This window comes from Cydia splendana, chromosome 7 (assembly GCF_910591565.1).
Source record: "Cydia splendana chromosome 7, ilCydSple1.2, whole genome shotgun sequence".
Lineage (NCBI taxonomy): Eukaryota > Metazoa > Arthropoda > Insecta > Lepidoptera > Tortricidae > Cydia > Cydia splendana.
This window is the reverse complement of record NC_085966.1, coordinates 21980933-21998147: the sequence shown is the minus strand read 5'-3', so window position 1 is coordinate 21998147 and position 17215 is coordinate 21980933. Positions and strand designations below refer to the sequence as shown.

The window sequence follows — 17215 nt, the reverse complement described above, 5'->3', positions numbered from 1 at the left end:
ATATTAATTTGTGGTAGCAAAATTAATACCGCATTCGACAACGCTAAAATGTGGTGTACCTACAGTCGAAAGTTTTAGTTTATGACTCATTTTGTACAGTCGACGTCAAAGATATGTTTACACTTTTGCACCTTACTCCTTTGTAATAAGGGGTCATTCATTAATTACGTCTCACGAATTTCTAGGTTTTTTGACCCCTCCCCCCACCCTTGTCACATTTGGTCACATTTGGCAAACCCCTCCCCCCTAGTGTGACGTCACATTTTTTCTACGAAATCGCCAAATCGAATTAAGTAAGTACCTAAGTATTATTAATATTTTATCAAAATATTTTTGACGATATAAATATTAGTAATTTTATAACCCAAAACTGTTTAGGAAAGAAAATTAAAAGAATAAAAACGATTATCGTTTTAAAATCTTGTTATGTATTTAAATGTACAGCGAATAAAATAATTTAAAAAAAAATATCGGTTACTGATGAAGTTAAAGTGACGTCACAAAGTTTGTGTCTCCCCCCTCCCCCATGTCAGAATATGTCACATTTTCTTGACCCCCTCCCTCCCCCTAAACGTGTGACGTAATTAATGGATGACCCCTAAGGCGAAAAGTGTAAACATATCTTTGACGTCGACTGTTACCTTGTCACAGTGACAATAGTATGAGGTGTCGACTTTCATATTGATTGTCACTGTGACAAGGTACGGAATAGGTCATAAATTAATACTTTTAACCGTACTTTTGATCATAAAAGAGCGGTGACAATGCAATATTATTATAATATCAAGTTAATGGTGGAAAACGAAGGTGGCCTAGTAACATAACTAGGTGGTATTCATAATAAACAGTAGACAGCGATAAAAACAGTAATAACTTGTAACAAAAAAGTTTTTGAGGAAATCAATATGTATTCAGATTAATTAAATATTATATAGGGCTTTGGCCCGCAGTACACGGCGCGCCCTCGACCAGTGAAGGCGAGTCGTTACTCCGCGAAGAGGATCCTCGAAAACTGGCCGCGTAGCCAAAATGCCAATCGCTTACGCTCCGTAGCGATCGAAACGCAACTGTCACTGTCGCACTAATATGGAAGAGTGATAGATAGACACAAACCGTTTCGTTGTCGAAACGATAGCGATGGATCGAAACATGTCGAGCTATTCGACTTAATACTACGTGAGTCGTGAGTGACTGAAATAATGTTAACAGCTTATGTATGCACAAAGGTAATAAAATGCATCATTAAAATACATCAGTCATAATTTAAATAAATCGATCAATCTACATATATTATCGACAATCTCCTCGTCATAAATATCTAACGAGTTACCGATTATTAAACAAGCCATAGCAAAACGCACCATCTCCGAATCAACTCATTCCAATTTCAACTTAAACTTGTTTAAATAAGGTCTAAAACTAGTTGCCAGTTTGATGTAACTTAAGATCTTTTAAGTAAATAAGCAGGAGTTGACAGTCTAATTGTCAATACACGTGGCAGTTCCTATGTCGTCATTTTGAACTATCACTTATTGAGTATCGATTCGCCATAGTATGTAGGTGTTGGTATAGTATAATAGGACGTCGTTAAAGTGGATAGTCAGGCTAAACCGTGTTTGATAGCACAGAGTGTGCAAGTGTTATTTTAAACGTCATAATTTCATAAGTTTAACATTAATGATAACACCTCCACATTCTGTGTTATCAAACACGGTGCAGAGTTAGCTTAGCCTGACTCTAATCTAAGTGATGGGGCCTAGGCCTACCTAAGGTGACCATAGTACATTGAAAAATGCCAAAAAAAAAGAAGAAAATTATGGGGATCACATATGCCATGTGCCCAATGACCTTTTATTTATGCATATGCCACATAAATGTGGCGCGACCCTAACCTATCTTATTATGCTTTTATAAATTTGGTACAAATGTAACTTCAACAAACCATAAAACAACGTAAGTTAAATAAAAAGGTTTAAATAATGGGTGTCGACATGAGAACACAAAGTCGTTGTAAAGTTACCCCTAGCCCCGCCGTGACCCGCCGTATTTCTCTCTGTTGAAATAGCTGTCGCACTTTTTCCACCATTTGATTTTTTATACCTACAAGTATTATCGCCCACACTGTTAACTGTCCAACGTAAACCTTATTACAAAAGCCTTAAGGTCCACCGATAGGTAAGATAGTAAGTGTTGCTGTTTATACGTGGGCCATACTGAAAGTTTCTGGATTCTGATATATGAGACGACTTATTTTTTCTAAGTGGCCAGTCCAGGAACTTTCAGTATGCCCTAAGTACTTATTCTTTCTTGTTAATCATTAGTAAAGTGGACAAAGTATTTGATGAGTGGCTGGATTATCAACGCCTGTTAAAAAACTATGAGCAAATTTTCGTTAAATGCGTATTAACATGAAAGATGTGATAGGATTTTACAGGTGATAGGGTGATAGGTGATAGGGTTTTTACTTTTAGCAAAGACATATGTAACTTCGTATAAGATGAATAAAGTCTAAGGAAAAAACGTGCCTCGGAAATCAGGAAAAAGTCATTCTCGGATAGATGGCGCACACACCTTTAGCCTATACTCGGCTGGATGGCGTGACGACACCGTTTCATATTTAACAATTTTAACACATAGATATCAGTGAATGAACATGGGTCAAAATGATATAAAAAGAATAAAATCATTTATCCATATATATAATTTTTTTTGGTAATTTTATACGTTTTCATTTTGAGTTTTAGTCGTGTGTCGATAGATGGCAGTAAATTTACTGTGACTACAAAATTTACTATGACAGGACAGGACCCCTCTATACTATCTATTCTGTTTTCTTTTAGTGAGTATGTAGCGTTCTTATTATGTATTATCGGATAGTGAAGCAACTCTTTAGTTGATATAGAAAAGCCAAAAATAAAGGTAGCGATTTTGATATTACTAGCCGGCATCCAAAAAGGGCGAAAATTGTGTTACCTATGTTGTGTGTAAGAAACCAACTATTATAGTTTTAGTATTTTATACATTGTGTACTTACCTACTTACTATTACAGCAAGAGTTTTACTTTAATAACATTTTTTTTACTTGATTAACCGAAAAAGAAAAGCTTTGTTTTAGATTAGATTATACCTTACTTGATGATAACAAAAGTAATAAAACGATTCAGTGTTATAAATTCACATGGAACAAAAAATACATACGTAAAAAAAAGTCGATTAGAATAAAGAACGTTTCAGTAGGTAAGTTTTAACTATTCAACGAGGTTGGGAATTAAAGTGTCATTAAAAGTGTCGAAGTGGATGTCGTATCGATACTATCGATTCAACAATATTTTATTAATGTGGGACAGCAGGTAGGTAGGTATACGAATACGAAACAGGTACGGTTGTAGTGAATTGCAAGTTTCCTTTCTAGTTTATATCTGTTTAGCCCATGTGTACGGTGGGTACCATTTTATTACTAATTATAATCTAATCGTTTGGATTGTTTAAAAAAATACCGGCCTCTCTATTTGTTATTGAATCTTCTTCTTTCGTTCTTCTTCTTTCCCCTGCCCTTATCCCACGTTATGTGGGGTCGGCACAACATGTTTTTCTCTTCCATTCTCCTCTGTCTTTCGTCTCCTCAGCACTCACTCCTTTCTTTCTCATATCCTCTTTCACACAATCCATCCATCGTTTTTTGGGTCTACCATACGCTCTCCGTCCATCAACATTCATCCCTAACATTCTTTTGCCTATATGGCATTCATCCCTCCTCATTACATGCCCATACCACGCTGACCTAGTACTCCTCATTTTCTCCGTTACTGGAGCTACTTTCAAACTTCCTCTTATATACTTATTCTTAATACGATCCTTTCTCGTCACTCCACACATCCATCTCAGCATTCTCATTTCCGCTGCGTGCACTCTTCTTTCATCCGCTACTTTCGTCGCCCAGCATTCTGATCCAAACATTACAACAGGTCTCACGATCGTTCTGTATATTTTCCCCTTAAGTTTAAGGGGCATTCGTGGATCGCAAGTTGTTCCAGAGACCTGTCGCCATTTCATCCATCCCACATTTACTCTATTTTTCACGTCTCGGTCGATGTTTCCGTCACTTTGGATCAATGACCCACCGACCGGAAGTCAGAGCAGACTGGTAGGGATACACCATCTAAGGCAATATGGGAAAAACTGTACCTATAGAAGAAATAATACTTATGCCAAATTAGGCCCAGCTGCCTATGAACGCATATATGTATACCATAACCTTATAATGAATTTCTTTTATTTATTTGAACCAGGCAACAAGGCCCATATTACAAATTCGGTATTGACTAATACTCGTATAATATGTATATGTATACCATTTTATAAACTTAAAACTAAACACTATTTATATTAGGCGCCAAAACATCGCGACTCCATTGAATCACCTGTTCTTGAGTCGGATTCGGCAATTTGCTCCAGAACCTCCGAAACACGACAGCACGACACCCTTCGTAACATTCTCATGTATAATATTATCCACTTGATGGTAAGATTTTGTTATTACAATGTTACATACGTAACTATAACCCACCGATTCTATTAAAGTAATATATGAGGTTTCACGAGTGAAACCTAGCTAGGACATAAATCTGAATAAGACCTAGGCCGGAGCCGTGCTCAGCCATAACTTAGCCGCGATAAATCGCTGCTGCGATTCCCTCTCTAATCGGGCGAGTCGATCGCTTAGGTAAGGTACGAGTATTTAGACATGGCTAAAGTTGGCATGCCGGATGAATAAGATTCTGAAATACTTAAGCCATGTGTAAAGGCAGTTATCACATAGGTCATGGTCTCCAGATCCAGTCAACCTGCTACAGATTGACCTCAGCCTCATGCACTGTTTAGATTAGCGTCTACGCTGACAATCTCAAAACAGCGTATTACGGATACTTCCATTCGTGCCTTACTTAGGGTGTTGATCTCTGGGGCACAGCCGCCGAACGTGATAGCGTGTTTAGGATACAAAAACGTGCTCTCCGTATAATTAACTTGACGTTTCCTGTAGTAATGCAGTCACCAGCATTACTGGAGCAGTATTGCAGCGCGACATTACTGTCGCTGCCGCAAATGTGAAAATATAATGATGCTGCCCGGATTTTTGATATTTGCAGCAGCACTAGCTGTAGTCGACACCGACAGTGATGTCACGCTTCAATACTTAGTAATGCTGGTGTAGTCTGATACCGAACGGTACCTTTAACCAAATAGCTAACGCGAACGACTCTAGATATAGCTGCTCGTTTTGAAGCAAAAAGCAATTTTCGACTTAAAGAACTTCATAAATCTAAAGATCACTAGTTCACCCAAAGAACGCGACTCCGTATTCTGTCAACCAACAAGAACACACAGGTCTATCTTAACCGCCACATCAAAGTCATTATTCAGCGAAAAAAGTCGACGGGCTGTGTTAACGACTTTCTTGAATATTCATAAAGATAAAGCGAATTTATGCGACCATAAACACGGGTTTAATAAAGAAACTTGGAAAATGTTCGCGTTAGGGTACCGTGGTACCGTGCCACTGGTAGTTCTATAGGGAGTGCTACTTTGGGGCTACCGACTAATACCGACGGACGCAGTTTGAGTCCTCTGCTTTAAGACTGGACTCGGTTTTGACTCTAGGCATGACTTTTGTTTTAATTCAGACCGAAGCCTTTTGTAAAGACTTGAGTCCTTTAAAGAGAACTCTCAATTTAATAAGAAATTTTATTGAAAACGCATTGTCTCCACATGAAATCCAAGTGTTAGGTACACATTATTCAATAACACTTGTTTTCTTTAGTGTTCATTTCACCTTCACCTACATAAAAGCTAAAAAAATTTTACAAAGTAAGTACCTAGCCAAAAAGCTACACGTAAAATCGCCTTGTATTGTACGTCCGTGCCAATTGGCCTGAAAGAAGCCAAAAATGGAACAAAGTGTTGCTGGTCTGCTGATGGTACGCAGCTTGTTAAAACTCTCAAGTACAAGATCTTCAGTAAGAAGTGCACATCTAAGAAAGTCCCCTTGAAAAGACAGAACCAATAAAATTGTTGACACAATTTCAGCCCTTAAATCGTCTGTAGGAAGATACTTCGCGGGGCATTAATTTCGCTGCATAAAGACGAAGAAACGGAGTATGAACAATTCAGAATTAATTCTTCTGCCCAGGATGCTTCTAGGGAAAAACAAGAAAATAATCAAGTGATCCTATTAATCAGAGTCGCACATAACTCTTTCAAACAATGTTAAGTATATTTTAGACTGTAAAAAGATAATTCAAGTCACAAAAGCGCACAGTATTTTGCTTTTTATACCAATGGCTGACAAAAAATCTGTAAGATCTGCAAATCTTAGTATAGTTAGTTAGGTTAATAGGTATTATATCTTCAAAGCTTATTTACTGATGTGTTCGTCCTATTTATAACCACTCCAATAATATTTTACGCTTGTTTTTGAAGTATATTTCATTTATAAATAATGAAGCTACGCCTACCACTTTCTTCCATTCATATACCTCCACACCCATTTCCTTTACCAACCTCCAGTGCCAGCCATAAATCCTTCCTCCGCACTAATCAAAAAGACAAACTTGAACTTGACTCATCGCCTCCAGGCCATCCGTCTCCCCAAATAAAACATATCGCGCGAATAAAAAGGGAATTTCCTCTGAGTTCACATTCCCTGGCCCATAAATCTCTGCCCAGTTACGAAAAAGGACCTAAGTCGTACCAAAACTGGTATAAACTGAAGCCTTTTTGTGTTGGAGTTTTGGGAAAACGCCGAGGACTGACGCGGCTGACAAATTCATTCGGGCGGCGTGTGGGGAGCGAAACGTGCAGAAGATGTAACACGTTGGTAAGTAGTGACAAGTTTGAGTTGATCCGACGATTAAGCTTGAAACAAATTTCTCAAGACAAGACTTATTTGCAGTATTCCATCTTAAAGTCTAAGATTCTATATATTGGAAGCCCAATCTGGTGCGGCAACTTTAGGTTTTTCACTTGGCCTGGCCGTGATACATTTCCTAAGTTTCATACCATCGTTTGAAAGCGCTATACTGACTAGCCAAAATCATATCAAGTTATTGTAATATGTTGTTTGGTTAAACATACCATAGATCAAACAATGTTTAACTCAAAGGACGTTTTATTTAACACTCAGTTAATAATTTTTAAGTGCGTAATGACATAAGTCAATCCAGCAATATAATTTTATGAATTTTTCGAAGTCGTAAATTGTATTAAAATATGACAGCTGTCACAGCCACCATAGAACTGAAAAATATCAGATTCTATTTTCGACCTTTAAAACTGACATTTATCCTAACATTTGACATTAATAACGTTCATTACATTTCCCCTGCAACAAAGACCGTATATCAGCCGAACAACTGCATTAGCGAGATCCCGCTTAATCGTGCGCGCAATCGTATATTTCTTGATTAAGAGCTCGTAAAAACGTCGTCTCTCTCTGATTTACGGGGCAGAGCGGGAGAGATTACCCGCGGTTTGCTCTGATGGATTTGCTCTGAAAATGGAATTAGTTGGAATATGTTAGAGATTTTATGGAGCGATTGGGAAAGCTTTTGGTCAAAATGTCTTCTAGAAGGGCCATCAGCCATCACATACACATTTGAGTTCAGAGTCGGATTATCTTTAGTCTCGAAAATCCACAACTGCCAGCTCAGTCTGTTAGATAGTGCTGACAGATTTCAGGACTAATTGACTATGGTCAAGGAAATTTGTTACTTCTGATAGATTTCCCCAACCATAGATAATTAGACAACTCAAATACCACCCTCTGAGTATGGTCCTAATCCTAACTCTCTGCCATACTTACTTACTGCTGTGGCGCGACGATCCGAACTGGAACTGGGCTTGTGACACCAAAGACCGCCATGCTTCTCTGTCCAAAGCCGTTTCTGTCCAATCGACGGCGCCGAGTTCGCTGTTGTTTCTGCACCTCGTCTCTCCATGCTACCATGGCATGGGTAAAACAATATGGCTATTTTTAACAAGTTCCCGATATTTGAGCACTGTAATGTTGCAAATCCCGAAGTAACTGGTGTGACGATATTGTTCCATACTATTAGATTAGGTACTGGATAATGGAAGTATTTCCAACTTCTAAGTACGCGGATATATTTGCAGGCAGAGTCTAGTACTTACAAAAATAACCTGTTATGAGATGTTAACACAGAAAGATGCTCATGCAAAATAAACTTGATTTACTCAGCGCTTTAAATCATCCAGAAGCAGTTTTTGCACATTATCTCCGAACTTTGTCCTACAAAGTTGCGGGCGTTGAAGCTCGCGCCATCTTGTGGTGAAATATTGCTATGATCTTTTAATTCATAAAGCATTGTGACTCATTGTGAGCTCATCTCTTGAATAACATGATCTATGAGTATGATTAGTAAAACAAAATATAGCGCCACTTGCACCATCCCACTAACCTGGGGTTAACCGGTTAAACCGTTAACCCAGTGTCAAATTGTTCTGGGAACCAGGTTTAACCGGATAAACCCGGGTTAGTAGGATGGTACAAGTGGCGCGCAAGTGGGATGTATGTACAGTCACCTGCAATAATATGTTACTCTTCGAAGACCGTAAAAATATGTGACACGCTCTTATGGCTCTACAAATAAGATTGTGTCAGATATTTTTGCGGCCTTCAAAGAGTAACATGTTATTGCAGGTGACTGTACATACTTACAAGCGCAGGACCAGCGGAAGTAGCTGAGCGGCATGGTGTGCTGCTATAGTGTTCAAAACTTTGTTGTTATAGGGTTAGGTAGGAGAGTGTTTGGAACACCAAGTTAGGCAATTTTATAAATCGAATAATAGTTTGGTTGCCTGGAATTGTCCGTTCTGTACTTACCATAAGATTGTGTCACAGACGTCACAGTGCTATTTGTCACAATTATTACCATCATTACCTACAATACCTACAGTACTAACGACAAAATTATATACCTATATGTAAGGTATGTTTTGAATCTCACAAGTATATAAGTCCTTTTAGACTTGGGCCAAATCACTTGACTTAGCCATCTTTTGTCTTTTGGGTTACATGCTGAACCATAACGGAAGCATTATATTATTATCTCCGAATCCGTGCCACCTCTGGATTTGCAAGCGTTCATATGCGGCGTCTGCTTAGCAGCCTGCAGACTGTGCGCTTGTTTGCCACCGTTTTGGTACAAAATAATCATTTAAATGTTTAAATATTTATGGGTTAATAAATAGAAATTGCACTTTTTGCTACAAAGTGCGCTCGCGGCGATTTATCGCGCCAACAACTTGCAAATTGGCCTGTAGGAGCGACGTTTTCGCTAAATACCTATAAAAATGTCCGCCGCCTTGAAATATTGTTGTTGGCGGCGTGGCCTAGGTTATGAGCGAAGCGGGACGATTCTGAGGGCCTACCGGGAATACCGAAGTTCGCGAATTGTGGCCATTATTCTCTTTTACTCCAATTAAGGCGTAATTAGAATGACAGAGAAAGATGCCCGCAATTTGCGAACTTCAATGTGAAAGAGTAGACTGCAAGCTGCGGGCGTACGTATATTCCATAAGATACCTAACACGATGTCATCGCATAAATCTTCGAAGGACCGACTGAAGCGAAGCAAAGTTCTTGACATTCAACTTGAAACATACAAATGCTGGCATGGCATGACATCCGAGATATTCCGCGATATCTTTTCTTGTAGCACATTCACATTAAATTAGTTCGAAAGTATACTTGAGATAATTCTATTTTTTATGTTCTTACATGAGCAGGATCGATCAAGGTGTTAAAATGGAGCTAAAAGGTTTAAAAGCGATTTACAGAGGGGTTTTGTAACTGGTCAACTATTTTGCAAGAAAGTACACCTACGCGTGGCCGTAGCGTAGATAGGAATCTGTACATTGAACCGTTGTCTTGTCAATGGCGGTGGGTCTCAGGAAACTGGGCGTTTTAGAGGGAATCAGTTGTAAATCGAGATCTGAAGGTGTGGAAAGTCTTTTGATACAAAACTGGGGTCAATAATGGACACGTGGGCATTTTCACTTAACTGTGTACCATTATCGGCCGGTTAGCAATCGTTAAAAAACTGACAGTCAATGTCAAATCCCATACATTTTGTCAGGAATGTAACGGTTAATTAGACGTTACTGAAATACGACTTAAGTCGCGCTTTAAAGTACAAGTTAGAATGAAAATGCTCACGTACAAGTAGTGTAGTATAGCCAAGCATAGGTACATCTTTTTTGCCTCTTGTCCCTTGCGGCACAGGTCATAAGTGCGCGCTCTTTATAAATGGCAGTACTTCCAGCTCCGAATGGCTCATTTCGGCCGATTTGTCGCCCGCGATACTTTGCGCTAAAATGTGATCTACCGCTGTTATCTCTTTTATTAGCTCCCAGCGCCACTGCTCCTAATGTGAGTTTTAAAACGGGGGGTTAGTTTGTTTTCTTTGTTCTGCCATTGGTGGTCTCGACGCAGTCGACTTTTTACCTAAAAGATATGACCGGGTCAGGCTCCATAGACATGCAACATGCCAATCACTAACGCTCCGTAGCGAACGAAACGCAACTGTCACTGTCACACTAATACGGAAGAGTGATAGAGAGACACAAAGCGATTCGATGGCGAAGCGCAAGCGATTATCACCTTGGCTAGGCCGCCAGGGCCGGGCCGGAGCTTCCGGCGCTTACTTTTCTATGACAGATAACAGTTGATCACGTGATGTTTTCCATAGAAAACGATGAGCCGGAAGCTCCGGCCCGGACACGGCCCGGTCTAACGTGAGTCATCCTTAAAATGGAAGAGGCTGTCTCTTTTGTCTCCATGCAACCTCGGCATTGGGGACTGGCTGTATCATCTAAATTAAAAAGACGTTTGTTAAATGACCTGTTATGACACTGGTTACCATCCTCAATCGGACATTACAGAGTTGAAGGAGCGACTTTGTGAGTGTTCTCTTTGACCTGTGTAGGTACTGTGTGAGTGTGTCAAATCTTAGAGCATTTAGTAACTGGAGACGTCTTGGCTGTCAATTTCTGTACAAAACAGTCTGCCGATTTATGCGGCGGAGGGGCACGTGAAATGTATGGCCAATTGTACATGATTTGTACGTAACGTACAAATAGCCATGTCAGATAAACGTCTGTCCATACAAAAGTTTGCACAATTGAGCAAGGTTTTCGGCAAAGGGGTAAGCTCTTATACCTAGGCGACTCCGGTTATTAAGTGACAAATTGATATATCAGATATATGTCCAATTTATTGGTTCTATGAAACCTTTTACATGAAATATGTTGGCTTTGTGTCCAAAGGTTGGAAGGCCGTTTCAAAAATAAAATTTCCATATTTTTTTTAATTGTACCCCATGCGGCTCCTAGAGGAATACAGCAGCGAAATAATTAAGCTCATAACGGGTAGGTGTATTCCCTACGGGGCCGTTCAGTAGGACATGCGAAGCGACGTCACAGTTATGATTATTTTCCAGTACAATAGGGATTCGGTACTCCTGCCCTGTCCAAGCCAGCAAGCGCAGTAATCAGGCAATTAGGGACTCATGTGACCTGATGCTCTATAATCGGGGAGTTTAGACAGCCAAGCGCTGGATTAAATAGCGTTTACATTTGATTTAATAGTTTATATAAAGATATTATTTCTCATACAAATCCAAAAATCCGGAAGTTCCAAGTTCCAACGATTCGGCATAAAGGATGACTCACGCTAGACCGGGGCCGGTCTAGCTTGAGTTTCCTATGGAGAACCGTCCTTCGTTTTCTATGGAAAGCACCAGGTGATCACCTATCAGCCGTCATAGAAAATGTCATGTCATGTCGGCCCGGTCTAACGTGAGTCATACTAGGGGAAAATTTCATGTACCGGATTATCGAGTGTCTACTGTATTTAATCGCTTCAGTTTAATAATGTGCCATCGGTTACCATCTGGATCGTTCCCATGATAATAGCTACTATAACCACACAAGCAAGTTTTTGACGTTTCCTGCAGCAATGCAGTCGGCTGCATTACTACAGCTACAGCAGTATTTTATTATGTAATAGGAAGCAAACGAACAGACGAGCCGCCTGATGGGAAGCAGTCACCGCCGCCCATGGACATAAGCAACATCAGAGGAGCCACTTATGCGTTGCCAACCTTTCAGAACCCTAATTGCAGCGCGACATTACTGACGACTGCATTGCTACCGCAAATGTCAACATCGATGTTGCTACCCAGAATTTTTGACATTTGCGAGAGCAATGCAGACAACAGTTAGAGTCGGACCAAGAATAGTCTGCAGCGGATCTGATAGCCCACGCAGTGCAAGTGTCATTTATACGTCATAATTTCATAGAAGTTTGACGTTTAAAATAACACGTGCACTGCGTGGGCTATCAAATCCGCTGCAGACTTTTCATGGACTGACTCTTAGTAAGTACTTAATGTCGCTCTGCTGAGGTGATGCTGGTGTAGTCTGGGCTATAACCGCGAAAATCGAAGTTCGCAAATTGCGGGCATCTTTCTCTGTCACTCTAATTACGTCTTAATTGGAGTAAAAGAGAAAAATCCCCGCGATTTGCGAATTTCAGTTTTCACGGTAGGCCCTCTGAATCCGAACGGTACCTTAAAACGTGATGGGCAATATGGGGCATTATCTATGAAAAGGGACCTTATTGTCGATGGCGCTTACACCTCACAGCGCTGCGCGGCATTGTATTTATATCGGAGCATCGTCAATAATGGCGTAAGCGCCATCGACAATAAGGTCCCTTTTCATAGTTAACGTCACATATACCTTACTTGTGACGTGTCTGTGAATTTAAATAACTAAGACCTGCTGCAACTAAGAGTTAAAATGCTGTTCATGTAGCATTATATTGTGGACACATTTCGGCGCGGCATTATGAGACCCCCAGAGACATCTATCGGCAACTTGATACAACGCCGCCCTGTAGACGTCCGCTTGAAACTAGACTGGGTTTTTACCTTTTTTTTGTGACAGCTGATTATATTTATGTTATGAACTAGGCATATGTCAGGATCATAGGATATTTTGTGCTTGTGGGTAAAATTAGTTGTTGAGGATATTTAATTCAATGCACAATATTCACACGTGATACATACTGCTAGAACGGCCCGGGTCCGGGCCGAGGCAACCGACACTTCGTTTTCTATGACAGGTGACCGGTCATCACGTGATGCTTTCTATAGGAAACGAAGTGTCGGATGCCTCGGCCCGGACCTGGGCCGTTCTAACGTGAGTTATCTCAGTTATCCTTTATGCTGAACAGTTTGCAGCTTTCCAGCGGCTGTTATTTTAAACTATGTATTGCCATTAACAAACATTTTGCAAAAGTACATAATTATTGTCATGGGGAATTTTCTACCGATGTCTAATATGTATAAGTATGTAGGTACAGTGAAACCTGGTTAATTGGCACCTGGATAAATGGAAAACCTCAATAATTGCAACCAAATGGCCGGTCCCGGTCCCTTGACGACAAAAGGCCTCTATAATTGCAATTTCGGAACCTGGTTAAATGCAATTCTGAGTTTAGAATTTTTATTGTCTTGACCTCTGTAATTGAAATGTGTAGCATCCAGAGCCTCCATAATTGAAACGATGTTGTGATATCGTTGCTTAACAGTGGCACAACTCAAAATGTAATGCTATTGCATTTAATATTCTATCTTTTACTAGTAAGATTTAAAATCCAATGGCATTTCATTTTGTTTTGTGCTTTGCTAATGTGTTTATCAACATTGCGCACTTTAATCGATAGTTTAGTTAGTTTTCGTTACTCGTTCGAGCTACTTTACGTAAAATATGTCGAAACGTAAACACAACACAAAATACTATAATTTTTTCTAATGCAAAACAAACTGTTTTACTTTTAAAATGAAAACATATTTTTATATCCAGGGAAAAAAGCTGCTATCTTTGTTACTTATTGAAATATGGATTATTAATACCTACATATAAATCATTTTGATAATACATATTAGTGACTTATTGATTCAAATAATATTTAGAGTAATTTTTTTTTGTAGGTACATACTACAAAGTTACATATGTATTTATATTTCTACTACTTTATATAAACATACGATTTATGTAATTCGCCTATTTATTTATTTTTTTTGCACCAATTTGTTCCGTAAACGAGGACCTGTATAATTGACACTACATTTTTCGGACCTGGATAATTGGTACGACCTGCATAAATGAAAAACCTGGTTAATTGACAAAAATTGGCCGGTCCCTTGAGATTGCAATTATCCAGGTTCCACTGTATATATTTTCTTTTTTCTAGTTTTTCCGTTATGTCCGTGGATCTTAACCGTATGCTATTGTTCTCCATGTAGCCCTGTGTCTGTTATGTTTATGTAAATATGTAATAATTATGTAGGTATAATATTTGAAAATGTGCACAATTTATGAAAAATACTTTCGGCCTCCTAACGTCGCAATTGCTAAATTTAAATGCAGACTTAAAATACCAAACATTCAAACACGACAAAAAATCTAAACAAGAACGCAAAAGCAAAATAAAAAGGCGCAGCGACACATTTCGCTGTCTGCGGAAGGCTTTACTACTTCCGCTGACAGCGCCATTCAGCACGCCCGGAAACTGTGGCGCTGCGCGATAAAACACCTAGCCAAATTGCGCTTGCGTCCGTTGGCACAATATATGGTAAACGACCTTAAAACTTATAGGTTAGGGTTCAGTTTGCATTGGCAAAGCATGGTAAAGAAGGGCGTTGAAAGCGTCAAAGGAATAGAGCTAGCATTCCTGTCACAGATCGGTTATTTCCCTCATTGGGTATGATGTAAAGTTTTCCGACTGATAACGCGGAATGGGGGTCGTTTGCCCTTTCACTGCGGTTTGGAGTTCATTATGCTTTTAAATCTGCTGTTAGCTATCTTTACGGCCGTTGTGATGTGAATGTGATTAAGTTTGGTGCTTAAAATTGACGGTTATTTCTTGTTTGCCTTGTGAAGTCTGCATTATATGCGCCGTTTAGTTAGTGATGCTGCTCTATATTTTGATAAGAGGGTGTTTTGTAAATCGCCTTCGTAGACAACCAACCTAAATGATTACATTTATGATGGGTGATCGGTGATCGCGTGATGATTTCTATAAAAAAACGAAGTGTCAGACACATCGACCCGGGCCCGGACCGTTCTAGCGTGAGTCATCCTTAATACATTTGGTTTAGAACATGAGAATATGTCAATATTTTGCGCTGTTCTATTGAGGGTCCGCACAGCGCGCGTCAGTGGCGCCAGACCAACGCCAGGCATAGCAGATTGGTGCGCCCGCGCTATAGGGTAACAGCACCAGTCATGGGATATTTAAGAGGAAATTTGGAGTATTTGTGACATTTCCCTGATACACGTAAATGGTCTACCGCTTAGCGTGTTAAAAGATGAATGTCCTATCCGTCTTTAATGTTTCAGGCGTGTTGTATCCAAGATACTGCAATGAGTTTCCACATACTTAACAAATTAAAACTATGTTTTTTTTTCTCCACTCATGGACACCAAAGCTCTAGTAATGGAACCGGTAATGGACATGGATCCAGTAATGGGCCCCCTATAATGGACATTGCTCTATCAGTACAAAATATTGAAATAGGGAATAAGTTATGGCAAAAAAATAAAGGCCATAGTCCAGTGGTGGGCAAACTTTCTTCCCAGAAAGCTTAGAAAATTTAAGTGGAGGGCCAGAATTGTAGCCAAAATTTATTTTGATTTGTGATAAATTGATAATCGTGGGCCAATGCCACATACTAATTATTTCATAGGACCGGCGGCGGGCCGAATAAAATCCATTCGCGGGCCGCAGATGGCCCGCGGGCCGTATTTTGCCCACCATTGCCATACTCGGTTTTCCATAGTAAGTTGGCCCTTAAATCAATTTGATTCGGGTTTTTTTTTGTGAGTAACTCTTATGGTGAAGGATATTTTTGCTGACAATGAGTATCAACATCCTACGAGTGACAGTTTTTGACTTATGATTTTTTTTCTTTGATGTATTGTTTTTCGGGATGTATTCAAGCGATTTGCTAGAATTTTTTTTAACTAGTGTTCTTTATTTAGGTATGCATCGATACTCAAAAACGAATACCAGTTGTCATATAAAAAAATGAAAAATGAAGTAAAAAAAAAACATTTTTTTTATGTCGTTGTGAAGTAGTGACACCTCTAATTTTTTTTCTAGTTGTAGGCCAGACATTGGCCTACTACTTGCCTAAATATCAAAATTTTCCAAACGGTACTTCCTGTCAAAAATTAGCAATGTGTGTGGTCAAGTCCTGTACTCAATCGGTGTTTTTCAATGTAGTATAAAACTACTTTTAGATATAAGTATCTTAGAGGATTTGTGGTTTTATGTCCCATTACCGGTTCCACGTCCATTATAGGGTATACTACTATATGCAAAGCTTATATGGAAAGCACTACGTGATCACCGATCAGCCGTCATAGAAAATTACATGTCGGACGCCTAGGCCCGGGCCGGGCCCGGTCTATCGTCTCATCCTTTAGAATTCAAACTCTAATAAAATATGTCTGCTGTCACATCTCAATTTGAAACTACGCACATATTCCCGTCATAAATGTTGACTTGAGCACTTTTCATTACACTCAGGTTACATGTCGCTCTCAAAAATTTAAAATTCTTCCCAATCCCGCGGGCGTAACTGACACTAACCTTCTAATGGAACTGTCGAACTCATAAGGCGCCTTATAAAAATTCGATACATCTCGGGGGTGACACAAAAGAAAATAAGAAAAAAAATACTGTACTGTGTTTACATCAGAGAGAAGACTTGATACGTGACAGATGATATTAGCGTACGACGTGCGATGTTTTCACTTGACACACAAATTTTCAAGCGATTTTATATCATATAATCTAACTTTTACAGCTTAAAACTGTACTAGGTACAAGAAAGGCGTATTTGAATATTTCGACGATGTGAGTACAATGCGATTTGATTTGAAATTATCTCAGCTCGATGCTGACGGGTTTATTTAAATTGATTAGGTATTAATAGTACATTATTGTCGAGGCTCGGAAGTAGCTACTTGCAGGCTGAGGATTCGTTTTAAACGGACGACCTTGGGAGTCCGTTTAATTGAATCCGAAGCCAGCAAGTAGCCTTCCAGCCGAGTCATATATAGT

At 39.4% G+C, this 17215-nt stretch overlaps 1 long non-coding RNA gene across 1 annotated transcript in view; it reads left to right on the top strand.

Annotated features, from left to right (window-relative positions):
- The first annotated feature begins 536 nt into the window (after positions 1-536).
- LOC134792432 (uncharacterized) overlaps positions 537-17215 on the top strand; it is a 55949-nt gene continuing 39270 nt past the window's right edge. The window contains exon 1 of the long non-coding RNA XR_010144416.1: positions 537-610. This is a non-coding gene — a long non-coding RNA (uncharacterized LOC134792432). The remainder of the gene's footprint in view (positions 611-17215) is intronic.